Below are 25,103 nucleotides of genomic sequence, written 5' to 3'. Positions count from 1 at the left end.
AAATGCATTGGTGTAATATTACGAAACTCAGAATGTGCCATCAGCTCCATCCCCTGAAGGTACCCAAAATATTTCGAGACAGCGCCACCTAGTGGTCAAAAGTTATAACAAAATTTTCAAAAAGGCTAATAACTTTTGAATAAATCTGGCTATTGAAATGCCACTGGTCTTAATAGATTCCCTGGGTCAAGCCGAGAACATAGATACCAAGTTTTCCTTATTTGGCCAAACTTCCTGTCCGCCATCTTGATTTTCATTCAAAACCTACTTTTTCGAACTCCTCCTAGACCGTTTGTCCGATTTTCACCAAAATCGAATCGTATCATCTCCAGACTGTGCCGACTAAAAGTTATGGATTTCGTGTCGATAGACGAAACCGTTTTCGTATAGCGCAGCAGCAAAGTTGAGGCATGATGCCAAAAGCACTATTCAGGCTTTATCTCTGAAATCCCTTGAAATATTGACACCAAACTTTGTATATGTCATTGTCACTTCACTCTGACCACATCACATCAGTTTTGTAACTGCTCCACCTATTGGTCGAAAGTGATAATCCATTAAATTATATTCTGAATTACTTTTTATATGATTTTTAAGCCATTTCGCCTAAAATCCTCTCTAAATGTCTTTAATTGCTCATTGTTGCAGTTGGTCTGACACCTTCAGCCATGTTGGCATATCCTGTCATCTGCTTGCGCTTGGCCCCGATAATTGCTGCTTGCAGCTATATTTATTATTATTATTATTATTCTTCCGCCATGGGAGTCTATGGCAGCCCATAGAACCGATTGCGGGAAAGTTGTTTTGGTTTGACATTCTGATAGAGGACCGTCTCAACATTAAATACACCAATTTTGGTGTTTCTAAGTCATTCCCTCTAGCGCCACCACCTGTCCAAAGTTTCACTTTTATTTTGCTAATAACTTTTGAACCGTAAGGCCAATCAGCGAAATTCTTTTTTCCTCTGATTCCTGAGCTCATGGCGATTCGATTGCACCCTATGACGTCATTTGCCGTCATAAAAATATGGCCGCCATCTTGAATTTTCAAAAAAAGCTACTTTTTCGAACTCGTCCTAGACGGTTTGTCCGATTTGCACGAAAATTGAACCAGATCATCTTCAGGTAGTGCTGACAAAAAGTTATGGAATTCAAATGGATTCGTCAAACCGTTTTCAATAAACGCACAAATACATTTTACGTAGCGCTAGCAAAAACAGTCGTAAGGCCGTATCTCCGCAACGGTTTATCGTATTCAGACCAAACTTGGTACTTGTACTCACAAGCATGACCTGAGGCTACATGCTGTGTTTCGGCGCAGCGCCACCTACTGGTCCGGAGATATGAAAAATGGCTATTTTTGCTTATAACTTCTGAACAGTTTGTCCAAAAATCATACAATTGGTCTCGTTAGATTCAGGGCAACATGCCGAGTCGACTGATATCCAATTTGACCATATCGGTCATTTTGGCTGTCGGCCATTTTGAATTTTGTGCTAAAATTCTGTATTTTATGAACGCATGAACGGATTGTTACGAAACGTGGTATGGGTCATCAGCACAATGCCCTGAATGAGCCTGAGAAGTTTCGAAACAGCGCCACCTAGTGGTGAATTTTTTTTTTCAAATGCTTATAACTTTGGGTGTGGTCGACTTATTTTCACGAAACTCATCTTTTTAGACTCCTGAATCGTTGCCGAGTCCTACGATACCAAACATGCTAGGTTTCGCCTTACGGTTTGTGTAGCGTTGTGATTTAGCGCTTAAAAAACATTTGGCTATATCTTTGAAACCGCTAGTCCGATCGAGACGAAACCACCGTCAGAAGTTTGGAAACATAGGTCGATAGCTATACGCCAATGCCCAAATGCGAAAATATTGATGTTTAGGGGTACTAATTTCCAATCAAAGTCATGTGTCAGTCATTTTTTTCGTGTTTTTTCATATAAATGTCTATAACTCCGAAGCGAATTGAGATATTTTCACCAAAATTGACACACATATGTATGGGCTCACTCTGAGGACACGTAAAAAAAATTGTGGGACTGAGCCTCTTGGTGGCGCTATAATTGAACAAAATATGAAATTCCCATTGACTTCAATACAGTTTTGTGAAATAAAATGCTATACTAAACAAATGCATTGGTGTAATATTACGAAACTCAGATTGTGTCATCAGCACCATCCCCTGAAGGCAACCAAAATATTTCAAGACAGCGCCACCTAGTGGTCAAAAGTTATAACAAAATTTCCAAAAAGGCTAATAACTTTTGAATAAATCTGGCTATTGAAATGCCACGGGTCTTAATATATTCCTTGGGTCAAGCCGAGAACATAGATACCAAGTTTTCCTTATTTGGCCAAACTTCCTGTCCGCCATCTTGATTTTCATTCAAAACCTACTTTTTCGAACTCCTCCTAGACCGTTTGTCCGATTTTCACCAAAATCGAATCGTATCATCTCCAGACTGTGCCGACAAAAAGTTATGGATTTCGTGTCGATTGATGAAACCGTTTTCGTATAGCACAGCAGCAAAGTTGAGGCATGATGCCAAAATGACTATTCAGGCTTTATATCTGCAATGCCTCGACATATTGACACAAAACTTTGTATGTGTCACTGTCTACTTACTCTGACCACACCACATCAATTTCGTAACAGCGCCACCTTTTGGTCAAAAGTGACAATCCATTAAATCATATTTTGAATCACTTTTTACATGATTTTTCAGCCATTTCGCCTAAAATCCTCTTTAAATGTCTTTAATTGCTCATTGTTGCAGTTGGTCTGACACTTTCAGACATGTTGGCATGTCTTGTCGTCTTATTCTGCTTGGCCCCGGTAATTGCTGCTTGCAGCTATATTTATTATTAGGGGCCAAGCACCGAAGGTGCGGAGGCACCTATTGTATCTGTTCCGTTTCTTATTATTAGGGGCCAAGCACCGAAGGTGCGGAGGCACCTATTGTATCTGTTCCGTTTCTTATTATTAGGGGCCAAGCACCGAAGGTGCGGAGGCACCTATTGTATCTGTTCCGTTTCTTATTAGGGGCCAAGCACCGAAGGTGCGGAGGCACCTATTGTATCTGTTCCGTTTCTTATTATTATTATTATTATTATTATTATTATTATTCTTCCGCCATGGGAGTCTATGGCAGCCCATAGAACCGATTGCGGGAAAGTTGTTTTGGTTTGACATTCTGATAGAGGACCGTCTCAACATTAAATACACCAATTTTGGTGTTTCTAAGTCATTCCCTCTAGCGCCACCACCTGTCCAAAGTTTCACTTTTATTTTGCTAATAACTTTTGAACCGTAAGGCCAATTAGCGAAATTCTTTTTTCCTCTGATTCCTGAGCTCATGGCGATTCGATTGCACCCTATGACGTCATTTGCCGTCATAAAAATATGGCCGCCATCTTGAATTTTCAAAAAAAGCTACTTTTTCGAACTCGTCCTAGACGGTTTGTCCGATTTGCACGAAAATTGAACCAGATCATCTTCAGGTAGTGCTGACCAAAAGTTATGGAATTCAAATGGATTCGTCAAACCGTTTTCAATAAACGCACAAATACATTTTACGTAGCGCTAGCAAAAACAGTCGTAAGGCCGTATCTCCGCAACGGTTTATCGTATTCAGACCAAACTTGGTACTTGTACTCACAAGCATGACCTGAGGCTACATGCTGCGTTTCGGCGCAGCGCCACCTACTGGTCCGGAGATATGAAAAATGGCTATTTTTGCTTATAACTTCTGAACAGTTTGTCCAAAAATCATACAATTGGTCTCGTTAGATTCAGGGCAACATGCCGAGTCGACTGATATCCAATTTGACCATATCGGTCATTTTGGCTGTCGGCCATTTTGAATTTTGTGCTAAAATTCTGTATTTTATGAACGCATGAACGGATTGTTACGAAATGTGGTATGGGTCATCAGCACGATGCCCTGAATGAGCCTGAGAAGTTTCGAAACAGCGCCACCTAGTGGTGAATTTTTTTTTTCAAATGCTTATAACTTTGGGTGTGGTCGACTTATTTTCACGAAACTCATCTTTTTAGACTCCTGAATCGTTGCCGAGTCCTACGATACCAAACATGCTAGGTTTCGCCTTACGGTTTGTGTAGCGTTGTGATTTAGCGCTTAAAAAACATTTGGCTATATCTTTGAAACCACTAGTCCGATCGAGACGAAACCATCGTCAGAAGTTTGGAAACATAGGTCGATAGCTATACGCCAATGCCCAAATGCGAAAATATTGATGTTTAGGGGTAGTAATATTCAATCAAAGTCATGTGTCAGTCATTTTTTTCGTGTTTTTTCATATAAATGTCTATAACTCCGAAGCAAATTGAGATTTTTGCACCAAAATCGACACATATATGTATGGGCTCACTCTGAGGACACATTAAAAAAATGGTGGGACTGAGCCTCTTGGTGGCGCTATAATAGAACAAAACATGAAATTCCCATTGACTTCAATGCAGTTTTGTGAAATAAAATGCTATACTAAACAAATGCATTGGTGTAATATTACGAAACTCAGAATGTGCCATCAGCACCATCCCCTGAAGGTACCCAAAATATTTAGAGACAGCGCCACCTAGTGGTCAAAAGTTATAACAACATTTCCAAAACTGCTAATAACTTTTGAATACATCGGCCTATGTAAATGTCACTGGTCTTAATAGATTCCTTGGGTCAAGCCGAGAACATAGATACCAAATTTTCCTTATTTGGTCAAACTTCTTGTCCGCCATCTTGATTTTCATTCAAAACCTACTTTTTCGAACTCCTCCTAGACCGTTTGTCCGATTTTCACCAAAATCGAATCGTATCATCTCCAGACCGTGCCGACTAAAAGTTATGGATTTCGTGTCGATAGACGAAACCGTTTTCGTATAGCGCAGCAGCAAAGTTGAGGCATGATGCTAATAGCATTAATTAAGGCTTTATCTCTGCAATGCCTTGACATATTGACACCAAACTTTGTATGTGTCATTGTAACTTCACTCTGACCACATCACATCAGTTTTGTAACTGCACCACCTATTGGTCGAAAGTGATAATCCATCAAATCATATTTTTAATTATTGTTTCTATGATTTTTCAGGCATTTTGCCTAAAATCCTCTTTAAATGTCTTTAATTGCTCATTGTTGCAGTTGGTCTGACACTTTCAGACATGTCGGCATGTCTTGTCGTCTTATTCTGCTTGGCCCCGGTAATGGCTGCTTGCAGCTATATTTATTATTATTATTATTATTATTATTATTCTTCCGCCATGGGAGTCTATGGCAGCCCATAGAACCGATTGCGGGAAAGTTGTTTTGGTTTGACATTCTGATAGAGGACCGTCTCAACATTAAATACACCAATTTTGGTGTTTCTAAGTCATTCCCTCTAGCGCCACCACCTGTCCAAAGTTTCACTTTTATTTTGCTAATAACTTTTGAACCGTAAGGCCAATCAGCGAAATTCTTTTTTCCTCTGATTCCTGAGCTCATGGCGATTCGATTGCACCCTATGACGTCATTTTCCGTCATAAAAATATGGCCGCCATCTTGAATTTTCAAAAAAAGCTACTTTTTCGAACTCGTCCTAGACGGTTTGTCCGATTTGCACGAAAATTGAACCAGATCATCTTCAGGTAGTGCTGACAAAAAGTTATGGAATTCAAATGGATTCGTCAAACCGTTTTCGATAAACGCACAAATACATTTTACGTAGCGCTAGCAAAAACAGTCGTAAGGCCGTATCTCCGCAACGGTTTATCGTATTCAGACCAAACTTGGTACTTGTACTCACAAGCATGACCTGAGGCTACATGCTGTGTTTCGGCGCAGCGCCACCTACTGGTCCGGAGATATGAAAAATGGCTATTTTTGCTTATAACTTCTGAACAGTTTGTCCAAAAATCATAAAATTGGTCTCGTTAGATTCAGGGCAACATGCCGAGTCGACTGATATCCAATTTGACCATATCGGTCATTTTGGCTGTCGGCCATTTTGAATTTTGTGCTAAAATTCTGTATTTTATGAACGCATGAACGGATTGTTACGAAACGTGGTATGGGTCATCAGCACAATGCCCTGAATGAGCCTGAGAAGTTTCGAAACAGCGCCACCTAGTGGTGAATTTTTTTTTTCAAATGCTTATAACTTTGGGTGTGGTCGACTTATTTTCACGAAACTCATCTTTTTAGACTCCTGAATCGTTGCCGAGTCCTACGATACCAAACATGCTAGGTTTCGCCTTACGGTTTGTGTAGCGTTGTGATTTAGCGCTTAAAAAACATTTGGCTATATCTTTGAAACCGCTAGTCCGATCGAGACGAAACCACCGTCAGAAGTTTGGAAACATAGGTCGATAGCTATACGCCAATGCCCAAATGCGAAAATATTGATGTTTAGGGGTACTAATTTCCAATCAAAGTCATGTGTCAGTCATTTTTTTCGTGTTTTTTCATATAAATGTCTATAACTCCGAAGCAAATTGAGATTTTTGCACCAAAATCGACACATATATGTATGGGCTCACTCTGAGGACACATAAAAAAAATGGTGGGACTGAGCCTCTTGGTGGCGCTATAATAGAACAAAACATGAAATTCCCATTGACTTCAATGCAGTTTTGTGAAATAAAATGCTATACTAAACAAATGCATTGGTGTAATATTACGAAACTCAGAATGTGCCATCAGCACCATCCCCTGAAGGTACCCAAAATATTTAGAGACAGCGCCACCTAGTGGTCAAAAGTTATAACAACATTTCCAAAACTGCTAATAACTTTTGAATACATCGGCCTATGTAAATGCCACTGGTCTTAATAGATTCCTTGGGTCAAGCTGAGAACATAGATACCAAATTTTCCTTATTTGGTCAAACTTCTTGTCCGCCATCTTGATTTTCATTCAAAACCTACTTTTTCGAACTCCTCCTAGACCGTTTGTCCGATTTTCACCAAAATCGAATCGTATCATCTCCAGACCGTGCCGACTAAAAGTTATGGATTTCGTGTCGATAGACGAAACCGTTTTCGTATAGCGCAGCAGCAAAGTTGAGGCATGATGCTAATAGCATTAATTAAGGCTTTATCTCTGCAATGCCTTGACATATTGACACCAAACTTTGTATGTGTCATTGTAACTTCACTCTGACCACATCACATCAGTTTTGTAACTGCGCCACCTATTGGTCGAAAGTGATAATCCATCAAATCATATTTTTATTTATTGTTTCTATGATTTTTCAGGCATTTTGCCTAAAATCCTCTTTAAATGTCTTTAATTGCTCATTGTTGCAGTTGGTCTGACACTTTCAGACATGTCGGCATGTCTTGTCGTCTTATTCAGCTTGGCCCCGGTAATGGCTGCTTGCAGCTATATTTATTATTATTCTTCTTCCGACTAGGCGTCTATGGCAGCCCATAGAACCGATTGCGGGAAAGTTGTTTTGGTTTGACATTCTGATAGAGCACAGTCCCAACATTAAATACACCAATTTTGGTGTTTCTAAGTCATTCCCTCTAGCGCCACCACCTGTCCAAAGTTTCACTTTTATTTTGCTAATAACTTTTGAACCGTAAGGCCAATCAACAAAATTCTTTTTTCATCTGATTCCTGAGCTCATGCCAATTCGATTGCATACTATGACTTCATTTTCCGTAATAAAAATATGGCCGCCATTTTGAATCATTCGAAAAACCTACTTTTTCAAACTCGTCCTAGACAGTTTGTCCGATTTGCACGAAAATTGAACCAGATCATCTTCAGGGAGGGGTGACAAAAAGTTATGGAATTCAAATTGATTCGTCAAACCGTTTTCGATAAACGCTCGAACAAATTTTATGTAGCGCCTGCAAAAACAGTCGTAAGGCTGTATCTCCGCAACGGTTTATCGTATTCAGACCAAACTTGGTACATGTCATCACAAGCATGACCTGAGGCTACATGCTGCGTTTCGGCGCAGCGCCACCTACTGGTCCGGAGATATGAAAAATGGTTATTTTTGCTTATAACTTCTGAACTGTTTGTCCAAAAATCATAAAATTGGTCTCGTTAGATTCAGGGCGACATGCCGAGTCGACTGATATCCAATTTTACCATATCGGCCATTTTGACTGTCGGCCATTTTGAATTATGTGCTAAAATGCTGTATTTTAGGAACGCATGAACGGATTGTTACAAAACTTGGCATGGGTCATCAGCACGATGTCCTGAAGGAGTGTGAGAAGTTTCGAAACAGCGCCACCTAGTGGTGAAATTTTTTTTTCAAACGCTTATAACTTTGGGTTTGGTCGACTTATTTTCACGAGACTCATCTAATTAGACTCCTGAAACCTTGCCGAGTCCTACGATACCAAACATGCTAGGTTTCGCCTTACGGTTTGTGTAGCGTTGTGATTTAGCGCTTAAAAAACATTAGGCTATATCTTCGAAACCGCTTGTCCGATCGAGACGAAACCACCGTCAGAAGTTTGGAAACATAGGTCGATAGCTATATATCAATGCCCAAATGCGAAAATATTGATGTTTAGGGGTAGTAAAATTCAAACAAAGTCATGTGTCAGTCATTTTTTACGTGTTTTTTCATATAAATGTTTATAACTCTAAAGCAAATTGAGATATTTTCACCAAAACTGACACACATATGTATGGGCTCACTCTGAGGACACGTAAAAAAAATTGTGGGACTGAGCCTCTTGGTGGCGCTATAATAGAACAAAACATGAAATTCCCATTGACTTCAATACAGTTTTGTGAGATAAAATGCTATTTTCATTCAAAATCTACTTTTTCGAACTCCTCCCACACCGTTTGTCCGATTTTCACCAAAATCGAATCGTATCATCCCCAGACTGTGCCGACTAAAAGTTATGGATTTCGTGTCAATTGACGAAACCGTTTTCGTATAGCGCAGCAGCAAATTTGAGGCATGATGCTAATAGCACTATTCAGGCTTTATCTCTGCAATGCCTTGACATATTGACACCAAACTTTGTATGTGTCATTGTCTCCTCACTCTGACCACATCACATCAGTTTTGTAACTGTGCCACCTATTTGTCAAAAGTGATAATCCATTAAATCATATTTTTAATTACTGTTTCTATGATTTTTCAGCCATTTCGTCTAAAATCCTCTTTAAATGTCTTTAATTGCTCATTGTTGCAGTTGGTCTGACACTTTCAGACATGTCGAAATGTCTTGTCGTCTTATTCTGCTTGGCCCCGGTAATTGCTGCTTGCAGCTATATTTAGGGGCCAAGCACCGAAGGTGCGGAGGCACCTATTGTATCTGTTCCGTTTCTTATTATTATTATTATTATTATTAGGGGCCAAGCACCGAAGGTGCGGAGGCACCTATTGTTTTCGTTCCCGTTCTTATTATTATTATTATTATTATTATTATTATTCTTCCTTCTTCCGACTGGGAGTCTATGGCAGCCCATAGAACCGATTGCGGGAAAGTTGTTTTGGTTTGACATTCTGATAGAGGACCGTCTCAACATTAAATACACCAATTTTGGTGTTTCTAAGTCATTCCCTCTAGCGCCACCACCTGTCCAAAATTTCACTTTTATTTTGCTAATAACTTTTGAACCGTAAGGCCAATCAGCGAAATTCTTTTTTCCACTGATTCCTGAGCTCATGGCGATTCGATTGCACCCTATGACGTCATTTGCCGTCATAAAAATATGGCCGCCATCTTGAATTTTCAAAAAAAGCTACTTTTTCGAACTCGTCCTAGACGGTTTGTCCGATTTGCACGAAAATTGAACCAGATCATCTTCAGGTAGTGCTGACAAAAAGTTATGGAATTCAAATGGATTCGTCAAACCGTTTTCGATAAACGCACGAATACATTTTACGTAGCGCTAGCAAAAACAGTCGTAAGGCCGTATCTCCGCAACGGTTTATCGTATTCAGACCAAACTTGGTACTTGTACTCACAAGCATGACCTGAGGCTACATGCTGTGTTTCGGCGCAGCGCCACCTACTGGTCCGGAGATATGAAAAATGGCTATTTTTGCTTATAACTTCTGAACAGTTTGTCCAAAAATCATACAATTGGTCTCGTTAGATTCAGGGCAACATGCCGAGTCGACTGATATCCAATTTGACCATATCGGTCATTTTGGCTGTCGGCCATTTTGAATTTTGTGCTAAAATTCTGTATTTTATGAACGCATGAACGGATTGTTACGAAACGTGGTATGGGTCATCAGCACAATGCCCTGAATGAGCCTGAGAAGTTTCGAAACAGCGCCACCTAGTGGTGAATTTTTTTTTTCAAATGCTTATAACTTTGGGTGTGGTCGACTTATTTTCACGAAACTCATCTTTTTAGACTCCTGAATCATTGCCGAGTCCTACGATACCAAACATGCTAGGTTTTGCCTTACGGTTTGTGTAGCGTTGTGATTTAGCGCTTAAAAAACATTTGGCTATATCTTTGAAACCGCTAGTCCGATCGAGACGAAACCACCGTCAGAAGTTTGGAAACATAGGTCGATAGCTATACACCAATGCCCAAATGCGAAAATATTGATGTTTAGGGGTACTAATTTCCAATCAAAGTCATGTGTCAGTCATTTTTTTCGTGTTTTTTCATATAAATGTCTATAACTCCGAAGCAAATTGAGATTTTTGCACCAAAATCGACACATATATGTATGGGCTCACTCTGAGGACACATAAAAAAAATGGTGGGACTGAGCCTCTTGGTGGCGCTATAATAGAACAAAACATGAAATTCCCATTGACTTCAATGCAGTTTTGTGAAATAAAATGCTATACTAAACAAATGCATTGGTGTAATATTACGAAACTCAGAATGTGCCATCAGCACCATCCCCTGAAGGTACCCAAAATATTTAGAGACAGCGCCACCTAGTGGTCAAAAGTTATAACAACATTTCCAAAACTGCTAATAACTTTTGAATACATCGGCCTATGTAAATGCCACTGGTCTTAATAGATTCCTTGGGTCAAGCCGAGAACATAGATACCAAATTTTCCTTATTTGGTCAAACTTCTTGTCCGCCATCTTGATTTTCATTCAAAACCTACTTTTTCGAACTCCTCCTAGACCGTTTGTCCGATTTTCACCAAAATCGAATCGTATCATCTCCAGACCGTGCCGACTAAAAGTTATGGATTTCGTGTCAATAGACGAAACCGTTTTCGTATAGCGCAGCAGCAAAGTTGAGGCATGATGCTAATAGCATTAATTAAGGCTTTATCTCTGCAATGCCTTGACATATTGACACCAAACTTTGTATGTGTCATTGTAACTTCACTCTGACCACATCACATCAGTTTTGTAACTGCGCCACCTATTGGTCGAAAGTGATAATCCATCAAATCATATTTTTATTTATTGTTTCTATGATTTTTCAGGCATTTTGCCTAAAATCCTCTTTAAATGTCTTTAATTGCTCATTGTTGCAGTTGGTCTGACACTTTCAGACATGTCGGCATGTCTTGTCGTCTTATTCAGCTTGGCCCCGGTAATGGCTGCTTGCAGCTATATTTATTATTATTATTCTTCCGCCATGGGAGTCTATGGCAGCCCATAGAACCGATTGCGGGAAAGTTGTTTTGGTTTGACATTCTGATAGAGGACCGTCTCAACATTAAATACACCAATTTTGGTGTTTCTAAGTCATTCCCTCTAGCGCCACCACCTGTCCAAAGTTTCACTTTTATTTTGCTAATAACTTTTGAACCGTAAGGCCAATCAGCGAAATTCTTTTTTCCTCTGATTCCTGAGCTCATGGCGATTCGATTGCACCCTATGACGTCATTTGACGTCATAAAAATATGGCCGCCATCTTGAATTTTCAAAAAAAGCTACTTTTTCGAACTCGTCCTAGACGGTTTGTCCGATTTGCACGAAAATTGAACCAGATCATCTTCAGGTAGTGCTGACAAAAAGTTATGGAATTCAAATGGATTCGTCAAACCGTTTTCAATAAACGCACAAATACATTTTACGTAGCGCTAGCAAAAACAGTCGTAAGGCCGTATCTCCGCAACGGTTTATCATATTCAGACCAAACTTGGTACTTGTACTCACAAGCATGACCTGAGGCTACATGCTGTGTTTCGGCGCAGCGCCACCTACTGGTCCGGAGTTATGAAAAATGGCTATTTTTGCTTATAACTTCTGAACAGTTTGTCCAAAAATCATACAATTGGTCTCGTTAGATTCAGGGCAACATGCCGAGTCGACTGATATCCAATTTGACCATATCGGTCATTTTGGCTGTCGGCCATTTTGAATTTTGTGCTAAAATTCTGTATTTTATGAACGCATGAACAGATTGTTACGAAACGTGGTATGGGTCATCAGCACAATGCCCTGAATGAGCCTGAGAAGTTTCGAAACAGCGCCACCTAGTGGTGAATTTTTTTTTTCAAATGCTTATAACTTTGGGTGTGGTCGACTTATTTTCACGAAACTCATCTTTTTAGACTCCTGAATCGTTGCCGAGTCCTACGATACCAAACATGCTAGGTTTTGCCTTACGGTTTGTGTAGCGTTGTGATTTAGCGCTTAAAAAACATTTGGCTATATCTTTGAAACCGCTAGTCCGATCGAGACGAAACCACCGTCAGAAGTTTGGAAACATAGGTCGATAGCTATACGCCAATGCCCAAATGCGAAAATATTGATGTTTAGGGGTACTAATTTCCAATCAAAGTCATGTGTCAGTCATTTTTTTCGTGTTTTTTCATATAAATGTCTATAACTCCGAAGCGAATTGAGATATTTTCACCAAAATTGACACACATATGTATGGGCTCACTCTGAGGACACGTAAAAAAAATTGTGGGACTGAGCCTCTTGGTGGCGCTATAATTGAACAAAATATGAAATTCCCATTGACTTCAATACAGTTTTGTGAAATAAAATGCTATACTAAACAAATGCATTGGTGTAATATTACGAAACTCAGATTGTGTCATCAGCACCATCCCCTGAAGGCAACCAAAATATTTTAAGACAGCGCCACCTAGTGGTCAAAAGTTATAACAAAATTTCCAAAAAGGCTAATAACTTTTGAATAAATCTGGCTATTGAAATGCCACGGGTCTTAATAGATTCCTTGGGTCAAGCCGAGAACATAGATACCAAGTTTTCCTTATTTGGCCAAACTTCCTGTCCGCCATCTTGATTTTCATTCAAAACCTACTTTTTCGAACTCCTCCTAGACCGTTTGTCCGATTTTCACCAAAATCGAATCGTATCATCTCCAGACTGTGCCGACAAAAAGTTATGGATTTCGTGTCGATTGATGAATCCGTTTTCGTATAGCACAGCAGCAAAGTTGAGGCATGATGCCAAAATGACTATTCAGGCTTTATATCTGCAATGCCTCGACATATTGACACAAAACTTTGTATGTGTCACTGTCTCCTTACTCTGACCACACCACATCAATTTCGTAACAGCGCCACCTTTTGGTCAAAAGTGACAATCCATTAAATCATATTTTGAATCACTTTTTACATGATTTTTCAGCCATTTCGCCTAAAATCCTCTTTAAATGTCTTTAATTGCTCATTGTTGCAGTTGGTCTGACACTTTCAGACATGTTGGCATGTCTTGTCGTCTTATTCTGCTTGGCCCCGGTAATTGCTGCTTGCAGCTATATTTATTATTATTATTATTATTATTATTCTTCCGCCATGGGAGTCTATGGCAGCCCATAGAACCGATTGCGGGAAAGTTGTTTTGGTTTGACATTCTGATAGAGGACCGTCTCAACATTAAATACACCAATTTTGGTGTTTCTAAGTCATTCCCTCTAGCGCCACCACCTGTCCAAAGTTTCACTTTTATTTTGCTAATAACTTTTGAACCGTAAGGCCAATCAGCGAAATTCTTTTTTCCTCTGATTCCTGAGCTCATGGCGATTCGATTGCACCCTATGACGTCATTTGCCGTCATAAAAATATGGCCGCCATCTTGAATTTTCAAAAAAAGCTACTTTTTCGAACTCGTCCTAGACGGTTTGTCCGATTTGCACGAAAATTGAACCAGATCATCTTCAGGTAGTGCTGACAAAAAGTTATGGAATTCAAATGGATTCGTCAAACCGTTTTCAATAAACGCACAAATACATTTTACGTAGCGCTAGCAAAAACAGTCGTAAGGCCGTATCTCCGCAACGGTTTATCATATTCAGACCAAACTTGGTACTTGTACTCACAAGCATGACCTGAGGCTACATGCTGTGTTTCGGCGCAGCGCCACCTACTGGTCCGGAGTTATGAAAAATGGCTATTTTTGCTTATAACTTCTGAACAGTTTGTCCAAAAATCATACAATTGGTCTCGTTAGATTCAGGGCAACATGCCGAGTCGACTGATATCCAATTTGACCATATCGGTCATTTTGGCTGTCGGCCATTTTGAATTTTGTGCTAAAATTCTGTATTTTATGAACGCATGAACAGATTGTTACGAAACGTGGTATGGGTCATCAGCACAATGCCCTGAATGAGCCTGAGAAGTTTCGAAACAGCGCCACCTAGTGGTGAATTTTTTTTTTCAAATGCTTATAACTTTGGGTGTGGTCGACTTATTTTCACGAAACTCATCTTTTTAGACTCCTGAATCGTTGCCGAGTCCTACGATACCAAACATGCTAGGTTTTGCCTTACGGTTTGTGTAGCGTTGTGATTTAGCGCTTAAAAAACATTTGGCTATATCTTTGAAACCGCTAGTCCGATCGAGACGAAACCACCGTCAGAAGTTTGGAAACATAGGTCGATAGCTATACACCAATGCCCAAATGCGAAAATATTGATGTTTAGGGGTACTAATTTCCAATCAAAGTCATGTGTCAGTCATTTTTTTCGTGTTTTTTCATATAAATGTCTATAACTCCGAAGCGAATTGAGATATTTTCACCAAAATTGACACACATATGTATGGGCTCACTCTGAGGACACGTAAAAAAAATTGTGGGACTGAGCCTCTTGGTGGCGCTATAATTGAACAAAATATGAAATTCCCATTGACTTCAATACAGTTTTGTGAAATAAAATGCTATACTAAACAAATGCATTGGTGTAATATTACGAAACTCAGATTGTGTCATCAGCACCATCCCCTGAAGGCAACCAAAATATTTTAAGACAGCGCCACCTAGTGGTCAAAAGTTATAACAAAATTTCCAAAAAGGCTAATAACTTTTGAATAAATCTGGCTATTGAAATGCCACGGGTCTTAATAGATTCCTTGGGTCAAGCCGAGAACATAGATACCAAGTTTTCCTTATTTGGCCAAACTTCCTGTCCGCCATCTTGATTTTCATTCAAAACCTACTTTTTCGAACTCCTCCTAGACCGTTTGTCCGATTTTCACCAAAATCGAATTGTATCATCTCCAGACTGTGCCGACAAAAAGTTATGGATTTCGTGTCGATTGATGAAACCGTTTTCGTATAGCACAGCAGCAAAGTTGAGGCATGATGCCAAAATGACTATTCAGGCTTTATATCTGCAATGCCTCGACATATTGACACAAAACTTTGTATGTGTCACTGTCTCCTTACTCTGACCACACCACATCAATTTCGTAACAGCGCCACCTTTTGGTCAAAAGTGACAATCCATTAAATCATATTTTGAATCACTTTTTACATGATTTTTCAGCCATTTCGCCTAAAATCCTCTTTAAATGTCTTTAATTGCTCATTGTTGCAGTTGGTCTGACACTTTCAGACATGTTGGCATGTCTTGTCGTCTTATTCTGCTTGGCCCCGGTAATTGCTGCTTGCAGCTATATTTAGGGGCCAAGCACCGAAGGTGCGGAGGCACCTATTGTATCTGTTCCGTTTCTTATTATTATTATTATTATTATTATTATTATTCTTCCGCCATGGGAGTCTATGGCAGCCCATAGAACCGATTGCGGGAAAGTTGTTTTGGTTTGACATTCTGATAGAGGACCGTCTCAACATTAAATACACCAATTTTGGTGTTTCTAAGTCATTCCCTCTAGCGCCACCACCTGTCCAAAGTTTCACTTTTATTTTGCTAATAACTTTTGAACCGTAAGGCCAATCAGCGAAATTCTTTTTTCCTCTGATTCCTGAGCTCATGGCGATTCGATTGCACCCTATGACGTCATTTTCCGTCATAAAAATATGGCCGCCATCTTGAATTTTCAAAAAAAGCTACTTTTTCGAACTCGTCCTAGACGGTTTGTCCGATTTGCACGAAAATTGAACCAGATCATCTTCAGGTAGTGCTGACAAAAAGTTATGGAATTCAAATGGATTCGTCAAACCGTTTTCGATAAACGCACAAATACATTTTACGTAGCGCTAGCAAAAACAGTCGTAAGGCCGTATCTCCGCAACGGTTTATCGTATTCAGACCAAACTTGGTACTTGTACTCACAAGCATGACCTGAGGCTACATGCTGTGTTTCGGCGCAGCGCCACCTACTGGTCCGGAGATATGAAAAATGGCTATTTTTGCTTATAACTTCTGAACAGTTTGTCCAAAAATCATAAAATTGGTCTCGTTAGATTCAGGGCAACATGCCGAGTCGACTGATATCCAATTTGACCATATCGGTCATTTTGGCTGTCGGCCATTTTGAATTTTGTGCTAAAATTCTGTATTTTATGAACGCATGAACGGATTGTTACGAAACGTGGTATGGGTCATCAGCACAATGCCCTGAATGAGCCTGAGAAGTTTCGAAACAGCGCCACCTAGTGGTGAATTTTTTTTTTCAAATGCTTATAACTTTGGGTGTGGTCGACTTATTTTCACGAAACTCATCTTTTTAGACTCCTGAATCGTTGCCGAGTCCTACGATACCAAACATGCTAGGTTTCGCCTTACGGTTTGTGTAGCGTTGTGATTTAGCGCTTAAAAAACATTTGGCTATATCTTTGAAACCGCTAGTCCGATCGAGACGAAACCACCGTCAGAAGTTTGGAAACATAGGTCGATAGCTATACGTCAATGCCCAAATGCGAAAATATTGATGTTTAGGGGTACTAATTTCCAATCAAAGTCATGTGTCAGTCATTTTTTTCGTGTTTTTTCATATAAATGTCTATAACTCCGAAGCGAATTGAGATATTTTCACCAAAATTGACACACATATGTATGGGCTCACTCTGAGGACACGTAAAAAAAATTGTGGGACTGAGCCTCTTGGTGGCGCTATAATTGAACAAAATATGAAATTCCCATTGACTTCAATACAGTTTTGTGAAATAAAATGCTATACTAAACAAATGCATTGGTGTAATATTACGAAACTCAGATTGTGTCATCAGCACCATCCCCTGAAGGCAACCAAAATATTTCAAGACAGCGCCACCTAGTGGTCAAAAGTTATAAAAAAATTTCCAAAAAGGCTAATAACTTTTGAATAAATCTGGCTATTGAAATTCCACGGTTCTTAATAGATTCCTTGGGTCAAGCCGAGAACATAGATACCAAGTTTTCCTTATTTGGCCAAACTTCCTGTCCGCCATCTTGATTTTCATTCAAAACCTACTTTTTCGAACTCCTCCTAGACCGTTTGTCCGATTTTCACCAAAATCGAATCGTATCATCTCCAGACTGTGCCGACAAAAAGTTATGGATTTCGTGTCGATTGATGAAACCGTTTTCGTATAGCGCAGCAGCAAAGTTGAGGCATGATGCCAAAATGACTATTCAGGCTTTATATCTGCAATGCCTCGACATATTGACACAAAACTTTGTATGTGTCACTGTCTACTTACTCTGACCACACCACATCAATTTCGTAACAGCGCCACCTTTTGGTCAAAAGTGACAATCCATTAAATCATATTTTGAATCACTTTTTACATGATTTTTCAGCCATTTCGCCTAAAATCCTCTTTAAATGTCTTTAATTGCTCATTGTTGCAGTTGGTCTGACACTTTCAGACATGTTGGCATGTCTTGTCGTCTTATTCTGCTTGGCCCCGGTAATTGCTGCTTGCAGCTATATTTATTATTATTATTATTATTCTTCCGCCATGGGAGTCTATGGCAGCCCATAGAACCGATTGCGGGAAAGTTGTTTTGGTTTGACATTCTGATAGAGGACCGTCTCAACATTAAATACACCAATTTTGGTGTTTCTAAGTCATTCCCTCTAGCGCCACCACCTGTCCAAAGTTTCACTTTTATTTTGCTAATAACTTTTGAACCGTAAGGCCAATTAGCGAAATTCTTTTTTCCTCTGATTCCTGAGCTCATGGCGATTCGATTGCACCCTATGACGTCATTTGCCGTCATAAAAATATGGCCGCCATCTTGAATTTTCAAAAAAAGCTACTTTTTCGAACTCGTCCTAGACGGTTTGTCCGATTTGCACGAAAATTGAACCAGATCATCTTCAGGTAGTGCTGACCAAAAGTTATGGAATTCAAATGGATTCGTCAAACCGTTTTCAATAAACGCACAAATACATTTTACGTAGCGCTAGCAAAAACAGTCGTAAGGCCGTATCTCCGCAACGGTTTATCGTATTCAGACCAAACTTGGTACTTGTACTCACAAGCATGACCTGAGGCTACATGCTGCGTTTCGGCGCAGCGCCACCTACTGGTCCGGAGATATGAAAAATGGCTATTTTTGCTTATAACTTCTGAACAGTTTGTCCAAAAATCATACAATTGGTCTCGTTAGATTCAGGGCAACATGCCGAGTCGACTGATATCCAATTTGACCATATCGGTCATTTTGGCTGTCGGCCATTTTGAATTTTGTGCTAAAATTCTGTATTTTATGAACGCATGAACGGATTGTTACGAAATGTGGTATGGGTCATCAGCACGATGCCCTGAATGAGCCTGAGAAGTTTCGAAACAGCGCCACCTAGTGGTGATTTTTTTTTTTCAAATGCTTATAACTTTGGGTGTGGTCGACTTATTTTCACGAAACTCATCTTTTTAGACTCCTGAATCGTTGCCGAGTCCTACGATACCAAACATGCTAGGTTTCGCCTTACGGTTTGTGTAGCGTTGTGATTTAGCGCTTAAAAAACATTTGGCTATATCTTTGAAACCGCTAGTCCGATCGAGACGAAACCACCGTCAGAAGTTTGGAAACATAGGTCGATAGCTATACGCCAATGCCCAAATGCGAAAATATTGATGTTTAGGGGTAGTAATATTCAATCAAAGTCATGTGTCAGTCATTTTTTTCGTGTTTTTTCATATAAATGTCTATAACTCCGAAGCAAATTGAGATTTTTGCACCAAAATCGACACATATATGTATGGGCTCACTCTGAGGACACATTAAAAAAATGGTGGGACTGAGCCTCTTGGTGGCGCTATAATAGAACAAAACATGAAATTCCCATTGACTTCAATGCAGTTTTGTGAAATAAAATGCTATACTAAACAAATGCATTGGTGTAATATTACGAAACTCAGAATGTGCCATCAGCACCATCCCCTGAAGGTACCCAAAATATTTAGAGACAGCGCCACCTAGTGGTCAAAAGTTATAACAACATTTCCAAAACTGCTAATAACTTTTGAATACATCGGCCTATGTAAATGTCACTGGTCTTAATAGATTCCTTGGGTCAAGCCGAGAACATAGATACCAAATTTTCCTTATTTGGTCAAACTTCTTGTCCGCCATCTTGATTTTCATTCAAAACCTACTTTTTCGAACTCCTCCTAGACCGTTTGTCCGATTTTCACCAAAATCGAATCGTATCATCTCCAGACCGTGCCGACTAAAAGTTATGGATTTCGTGTCGATAGACGAAACCGTTTTCGTATAGCGCAGCAGCAAAGTTGAGGCATGATGCTAATAGCATTAATTAAGGCTTTATCTCTGCAATGCCTTGACATATTGACACCAAACTTTGTATGTGTCATTGTAACTTCACTCTGACCACATCACATCAGTTTTGTAACTGCGCCACCTATTGGTCGAAAGTGATAATCCATCAAATCATATTTTTAATTATTGTTTCTATGATTTTTCAGGCATTTTGCCTAAAATCCTCTTTAAATGTCTTTAATTGCTCATTGTTGCAGTTGGTCTGACACTTTCAGACATGTCGGCATGTCTTGTCGTCTTATTCTGCTTGGCCCCGGTAATGGCTGCTTGCAGCTATATTTATTATTATTATTATTATTCTTCCTTCTTCCGACTGGGAGTCTATGGCAGCCCATAGAACCGATTGCGGGAAAGTTGTTTTGGTTTGACATTCTGATAGAGGACCGTCTCAACATTAAATACACCAATTTTGGTGTTTCTAAGTCATTCCCTCTAGCGCCACCACCTGTCCAAAATTTCACTTTTATTTTGCTAATAACTTTTGAACCGTAAGGCCAATCAGCGAAATTCTTTTTTCCACTGATTCCTGAGCTCATGGCGATTCGATTGCACCCTATGACGTCATTTGCCGTCATAAAAATATGGCCGCCATCTTGAATTTTCAAAAAAAGCTACTTTTTCGAACTCGTCCTAGACGGTTTGTCCGATTTGCACGAAAATTGAACCAGATCATCTTCAGGTAGTGCTGACAAAAAGTTATGGAATTCAAATGGATTCGTCAAACCGTTTTCGATAAACGCACGAATACATTTTACGTAGCGCTAGCAAAAACAGTCGTAAGGCCGTATCTCCGCAACGGTTTATCGTATTCAGACCAAACTTGGTACTTGTACTCACAAGCATGACCTGAGGCTACATGCTGTGTTTCGGCGCAGCGCCACCTACTGGTCCGGAGATATGAAAAATGGCTATTTTTGCTTATAACTTCTGAACAGTTTGTCCAAAAATCATACAATTGGTCTCGTTAGATTCAGGGCAACATGCCGAGTCGACTGATATCCAATTTGACCATATCGGTCATTTTGGCTGTCGGCCATTTTGAATTTTGTGCTAAAATTCTGTATTTTATGAACGCATGAACGGATTGTTACGAAACGTGGTATGGGTCATCAGCACAATGCCCTGAATGAGCCTGAGAAGTTTCGAAACAGCGCCACCTAGTGGTGAATTTTTTTTTTCAAATGCTTATAACTTTGGGTGTGGTCGACTTATTTTCACGAAACTCATCTTTTTAGACTCCTGAATCATTGCCGAGTCCTACGATACCAAACATGCTAGGTTTTGCCTTACGGTTTGTGTAGCGTTGTGATTTAGCGCTTAAAAAACATTTGGCTATATCTTTGAAACCGCTAGTCCGATCGAGACGAAACCACCGTCAGAAGTTTGGAAACATAGGTCGATAGCTATACACCAATGCCCAAATGCGAAAATATTGATGTTTAGGGGTACTAATTTCCAATCAAAGTCATGTGTCAGTCATTTTTTTCGTGTTTTTTCATATAAATGTCTATAACTCCGAAGCAAATTGAGATTTTTGCACCAAAATCGACACATATATGTATGGGCTCACTCTGAGGACACATAAAAAAAATGGTGGGACTGAGCCTCTTGGTGGCGCTATAATAGAACAAAACATGAAATTCCCATTGACTTCAATGCAGTTTTGTGAAATAAAATGCTATACTAAACAAATGCATTGGTGTAATATTACGAAACTCAGAATGTGCCATCAGCACCATCCCCTGAAGGTACCCAAAATATTTAGAGACAGCGCCACCTAGTGGTCAAAAGTTATAACAACATTTCCAAAACTGCTAATAACTTTTGAATACATCGGCCTATGTAAATGCCACTGGTCTTAATAGATTCCTTGGGTCAAGCCGAGAACATAGATACCAAATTTTCCTTATTTGGTCAAACTTCTTGTCCGCCATCTTGATTTTCATTCAAAACCTACTTTTTCGAACTCCTCCTAGACCGTTTGTCCAATTTTCACCAAAATCGAATCGTATCATCTCCAGACTGTGTTGACTAAAAGTTATGGATTTCGTGTCTATAGACGAAACCGTTTTCGTATAGCGTAGCAGCAAACTTGAGGCATGATGCTAAAAGCACTATTCAGGCTTTATCTCTGCAATGCCTTGACATATTGACACCAAACTTTGTATGTGTCATTGTCACTTCACTCTGACCACATCACATCACATTTGTAACTGCGCCACCTATTGGTCGAAAGTGATAATCCATTAAATCATATTTTGAATGACTTTTTATATGATTTTTCAGCCATTTCGCCTAAAATCCTCTTTAAATGTATTTAATTGCTCATTGTTGCAGATGGTCTGACACCTTCAGCCATGTTGGCATATCCTGTCATCTGCTTGCGCTTGGCCCCGATAATTGCTGCTTGCAGCTATATTTATTATTAGGGGCCAAGCACCGAAGGTGCGGAGGCACCTATTGTATCTGTTCCGTTTCTTATTATTATTATTATTATTATTATTATTATTATTCTTCCGCCATGGGAGTCTATGGCAGCCCATAGAACCGATTGCGGGAAAGTTGTTTTGGTTTGACATTCTGATAGAGGACCGTCTCAACATTAAATACACCAATTTTGGTGTTTCTAAGTCATTCCCTCTAGCGCCACCACCTGTCCAAAATTTCACTTTTATTTTGCTAATAACTTTTGAACCGTAAGGCCAATCAGCGAAATTCTTTTTTCCACTGATTCCTGAGCTCATGGCGATTCGATTGCACCCTATGACGTCATTTGCCGTCATAAAAATATGGCCGCCATCTTGAATTTTCAAAAAAAGCTACTTTTTCGAACTCGTCCTAGACGGTTTGTCCGATTTGCACGAAAATTGAACCAGATCATCTTCAGGTAGTGCTGACAAAAAGTTATGGAATTCAAATGGATTCGTCAAACCGTTTTCAATAAACGCACGAATACATTTTACGTAGCGCTAGCAAAAACAGTCGTAAGGCCGTATCTCCGCAACGGTTTATCGTATTCAGACCAAACTTGGTACTTGTACTCACAAGCATGACCTGAGGCTACATGCTGTGTTTCGGCGCAGCGCCACCTACTGGTCCGGAGATATGAAAAATGGCTATTTTTGCTTATAACTTCTGAACAGTTTGTCCAAAAATCATACAATTGGTCTCGTTAGATTCAGGGCAACATGCCGAGTCGACTGATATCCAATTTGACCATATCGGTCATTTTGGCTGTCGGCCATTTTGAATTTTGTGCTAAAATTCTGTATTTTATGAACGCATGAACGGATTGTTACGAAATGTGGTATGGGTCATCAGCACAATGCCCTGAATGAGCCTGAGAAGTTTCGAAACAGCGCCACCTAGTGGTGAATTTTTTTTTTCAAATGCTTATAACTTTGGGTGTGGTCGACTTATTTTCACGAAACTCATCTTTTTAGACTCCTGAATCGTTGCCGAGTCCTACGATACCAAACATGCTAGGTTTCGCCTTACGGTTTGTGTAGCGTTGTGATTTAGCGCTTAAAAAACATTTGGCTATATCTTTGAAACCGCTAGTCCGATCGAGACGAAACCACCGTCAGAAGTTTGGAAACATAGGTCGATAGCTAAACGCCAATGCCCAAATGCGAAAATATTGATGTTTAGGGGTACTAATTTCCAATCAAAGTCATGTGTCAGTCATTTTTTTCGTGTTTTTTCATATAAATGTCTATAACTCCGAAGCGAATTGAGATATTTTCACCAAAATTGACACACATATGTATGGGCTCACTCTGAGGACACGTAAAAAAAATTGTGGGACTGAGCCTCTTGGTGGCGCTATAATTGAACAAAATATGAAATTCCCATTGACTTCAATACAGTTTTGTGAAATAAAATGCTATACTAAACAAATGCATTGGTGTAATATTACGAAACTCAGATTGTGTCATCAGCACCATCCCCTGAAGGCAACCAAAATATTTCAAGACAGCGCCACCTAGTGGTCAAAAGTTATAACAAAATTTCCAAAAAGGCTAATAACTTTTGAATAAATCTGGCTATTGAAATGCCACGGGTCTTAATAGATTCCTTGGGTCAAGCCGAGAACATAGATACCAAGTTTTCCTTATTTGGCCAAACTTCCTGTCCGCCATCTTGATTTTCATTCAAAACCTACTTTTTCTAACTCCTCCTAGACCGTTTGTCCGATTTTCACCAAAATCGAATCGTATCATCTCCAGACTGTGCCGACAAAAAGTTATGGATTTCGTGTCGATTGATGAAACCGTTTTCGTATAGCACAGCAGCAAAGTTGAGGCATGATGCCAAAATGACTATTCAGGCTTTATATCTGCAATGCCTCGACATATTGACACAAAACTTTGTATGTGTCACTGTCTCCTTACTCTGACCACACCACATCAATTTCGTAACAGCGCCACCTTTTGGTCAAAAGTGACAATCCATTAAATCATATTTTGAATCACTTTTTACATGATTTTTCAGCCATTTCGCCTAAAATCCTCTTTAAATGTCTTTAATTGCTCATTGTTGCAGTTGGTCTGACACTTTCAGACATGTTGGCATGTCTTGTCGTCTTATTCTGCTTGGCCCCGGTAATTGCTGCTTGCAGCTATTTAGGGGCCAAGCACCGAAGGTGCGGAGGCACCTATTGTATCTGTTCCGTTTCTTATTATTAGGGGCCAAGCACCGAAGGTGCGGAGGCACCTATTGTATCTGTTCCGTTTCTTATTATTATTATTATTAGGGGCCAAGCACCGAAGGTGCGGAGGCACCTATTGTATCTGTTCCGTTTCTTATTATTATTATTATTATTATTATTATTATTATTCTTCCGCCATGGGAGTCTATGGCAGCCCATAGAACCGATTGCGGGAAAGTTGTTTTGGTTTGACATTCTGATAGAGGACCGTCTCAACATTAAATACACCAATTTTGGTGTTTCTAAGTCATTCCCTCTAGCGCCACCACCTGTCCAAAGTTTCACTTTTACTTTGCTAATAACTTTTGAACCGTAAGGCCAATCAGCGAAATTCTTTTTTTCTCTGATTCCGGAGCTCATGGCGATTCGATTGCACCCTATGACGTCATTTTCCGTCATAAAAATATGGCCGCCATCTTGAATTTTCAAAAAAAGCTACTTTTTCGAACTCGTCCTAGACGGTTTGTCCGATTTGCACGAAAATTTAACCAGATCATCTTCAGGTAGTGCTGACAAAAAGTTATGGAAT

The sequence above is a fragment of the Scardinius erythrophthalmus genome (assembly GCF_964197995.2).
Source record: "Scardinius erythrophthalmus genome assembly, chromosome: 12".
NCBI lineage: Eukaryota > Metazoa > Chordata > Actinopteri > Cypriniformes > Leuciscidae > Scardinius > Scardinius erythrophthalmus.
Note: the sequence above shows the minus strand (reverse complement) of the source record.